This window comes from Arachis ipaensis, chromosome B9 (genome assembly GCF_059453495.1).
Source record: "Arachis ipaensis isolate K30076 ecotype BB chromosome B9, ASM5945349v1, whole genome shotgun sequence".
NCBI classification, from domain to species: domain Eukaryota; kingdom Viridiplantae; phylum Streptophyta; class Magnoliopsida; order Fabales; family Fabaceae; genus Arachis; species Arachis ipaensis.
Genome location: NC_142444.1, coordinates 9,281,467 through 9,284,787, shown reverse-complemented (window position 1 = coordinate 9,284,787; position 3,321 = coordinate 9,281,467). Strand labels below are relative to the sequence as shown.

Genomic DNA, 3,321 nt, shown 5'->3' with positions numbered 1-3,321 from the left:
ATTCTGAGCTAATATGGCATTCAGAGTATCAATTTCAAGAACTCCCTTCCTCTGAGGCGTCCCATTACTCACAGAATTCCTTTCAGAAGTGTACATGAACTAGTTATTTGCAACCATGTCAATGAGTTCCTGAGCTTCTGTAGGCATTTTCTTTAGGTGAATGAATCCACCTGCAGAATAGTCCAATGACATCTTTGATAATTCAGACAGACCATCATAGAATATATCCAGGATGGTCCATTCTAAAAGCATGTCAGAAGGACACTTTTTGGTCAGTTGCTTGTATCTCTCCCAAGCTTCATAGAGGAATTCACCTTCTTTCTATTTGAAGGTTTGAACATCCACTCTAAGTTTGCTAAGCTTTTGAGGATGAAAGAACTTGGCTAAGAAATCTGTGACCAGCTTATCCCAAGAGTTCAGGCTATCTTTAGGTTGAGAGTCCAACCATATTCTAGCTCTGTCTCTTATAGCAAACAGAAAAAGCATGAGCCTGTAGACCTCGGGATCAACCCCATTGGTCTTAATAGTATCACAGATCTGCAAGAATTCAGTTAAGAACTAAAAAGGATCTTCTGATGGAAGTCCATGAAACTTGCAATTCTGTTACATCAGAGAAACTAATTGAGGCTTTAGCTGAAAATTGTTTGCTCCAATGGCAGGGATTGAGATGCTTCTTCCATGTAAGTTGGAACTTGGTGCAGTGAAGTCACCAAGCATCTTCCTTGCATTGTTGTTGGGTTCGGCCATGTCACCTTCTTTTTCGAAAAATTCAGTAAAGTCCTCTTCAGAGTGTTGTGTTTTAGCTTCTCTTAGCTTCCTCTTCAGAGTCCTTTCAGGTTCTGGATCAGTTTCAACAAGAATGTTCTTATCCTTGCTCCTGATCATGTGAAAAAGAAGAGAACAGAAAAGAATAAGAATCCTCTATGTCACAGTATAGAGATTCCTTTATGTGAGTAGAAGAAGAAAAGAATATAAGAAGAGAAATTTGAACACATAGAGAAGAGTGAGTTCGAATTTTTTAGTAGAAGAGAAGTATTAGTAGATAAATAAATAATTAGAAGGAGATGGAAGAATTCAAAAATTAAATAAAATAAAAATATTTTTGTTTTTAATTTAACATAAAAGTTAAAATTCGAAAATTTTAAGAAGAAAAATGAAATTAAATTAAATTAAAATTTAAAACAAATAGTTAATTAAAAAGGAATTTTGAAAAAGTGGTTAGTGATTTTTGAAAATTAGAGAGAGAATTAGTTAGGTAGTTTTGAAAAAGGTATGATTGAAACATAAAACTTTTAAAATCAAACAAAAAGTCAAGTAGTTAATTGAAAAAGATTTGAAAATCAAATTTGAAAAGAAAATTAAAAAGATTTGATTTTGAAAATTAAAGTTGATTACTTGACTAACAAGAAACTAAAAGATATGATTCTAAAATTTAAAGATTGAACCTTTCTTAATAGGCAAGTAACAAACTTTAAAATTTTTGAATCAATCACATTAATTGTTAGCATTAATTTCGAAAATATGAAATAAAAATAAGAAAAAGATTTTGAAAATAAATTTTGAAAATTTCGAAATTATGAAAGAAAAAATGAAAAAGATTTGATTTTTGAAAAATATTTGAAAAAGATAGAATTTTTAAATTGAAAATTTGATTTGACTTATAAGAAACAACTAGATTTTAAAATTTTTTGAAAAAGTCAACTCAAATTTTCGAATTTTATGAGAAGAAAAAGGGAAAGATATTTTTTTTATTTTTGAATTTTTAATGATGAAAGAGAAAAACAATGAAAAGACTCAAAACATGAAAATTATGAATCAAATCACACAATGCATGCAAGAACACTTTGAATGTCAAGATGAATACCAAGAACTTATTTTTGAAAATTTTTAAGAAAAGAAAAACATGCAAGACACCAAACTTAGAAATTTTCAAACTTTAGATACTAACAAATTGAAAATGCCTATGAGAAACAAGAAAAGACACAAAACATAAAAATGCAAAGATCAAACAAAGCAAATCATCAAGAACAACTTGAAGATTATGAAGAACATCATGCATGAGTTTTCGAAAATTTTAATGAAATTAACAAGATGCAATTGACACCAAACTTAAAAATTGACACAAGACTTAAACAAGAAACATCAAATTTTTTGTTTTTATGATTGTATTAAATTTTTTTGGATTTTTCAAAAATTAATTGGAAAAAGAAAATTAAGGATTTCAAAATTTTTAATGAGAATTCCAGGAATCATGCAATGTTAGTCTAAAACTCCGGTCCAGGAATTAGACATGGCTTACTAGCCAGCCAAGCTTTCAGTGAAAGCTCCAGTCCAAAACACTAGACATGGCCAATGGCTAGCCAAGCTTCAGCAGATACAAATCAAGCATATAACAGCTGATTAGATGAGAGTACAAGGGCTCTTGCCATGATAGGTGGAAGCCTCAGTCCAAAAATTTAGACATGGCTTGACAGCCAGCCAGGCTTCAACAAATCATGAAGAAACTTTAGAATTCATTCTTAAAATTTCTGAAGAATAAAATGATTTATTTTTTTAAAATTTTTTTTGAAAATTTTTTTTCGAAAATAAAATAATAAAAAGAAAAACAAAAAAACTTAAAATTAAAATAAAATTACCTAATCTGAGCAACAAGATGAACCGTTAGTTGTCCAAACTCAAACAATCCCCGGCAACGGCGCCAAAAACTTGGTGCACGAAATCGTGATTGTTCATTCCTTGGTAATGGCGCTAAAAACTTAATACGCACGTTCATAATCTTAGTTCTTTGTCACAACTTCGCACAACTAACCAGCAAGTGCACTGGGTCGTCCAAGTAATAAACCTTACGTGAGTAAGGGGTCGATCCCACGGAGATTGTCAGCTTGAAGCAAGCTATGGTCACCTTGTAAATCTCAGTCAGGCGGATTCAAGGTTATAGAGTTTTAATAATTAAAAGATAAATAAAATGTAAAATAAAGATAGAGATACTTATGTAATTCATTGGTGAGAATTTCAGATAAGCGTATGGAGATGCTTAGTTCCTTCTGGATCTCTGCTTTCCTACTGCCTTCATCCAATCTTCATACTCCTTTCCATGACAAGCTGTAGGTTGGGCATCACCGTTGTCAATGGCTACATCCCGTCCTCTCAGTGAAAATGGTCCAAATGCGCTGTCACCGCATGGCTAATCATCTGTCGGTTCTCAATCATACTGGAATAGGATTCAGTAATCCTTTTGCGTTTGTCACTATGCCCAGCACTCGCGAGTTTGAAGCTCGTCACAGTCATCCCTTCCCAGATCCTACTCGAAATACCACAGAC

General features: G+C 32.3%; 1 non-coding gene across 1 annotated transcript; it reads left to right on the top strand.

Annotated features, from left to right (window-relative positions):
• Nucleotides 1-246: 246 nt before the first annotated feature.
• On the top strand, nucleotides 247-354 carry LOC148543685 (small nucleolar RNA R71). The gene has a single exon (XR_015901283.1). It is a non-coding gene; the product is annotated as a small nucleolar RNA R71 (small nucleolar RNA).
• Nucleotides 355-3,321: the final 2,967 nt, after the last annotated feature.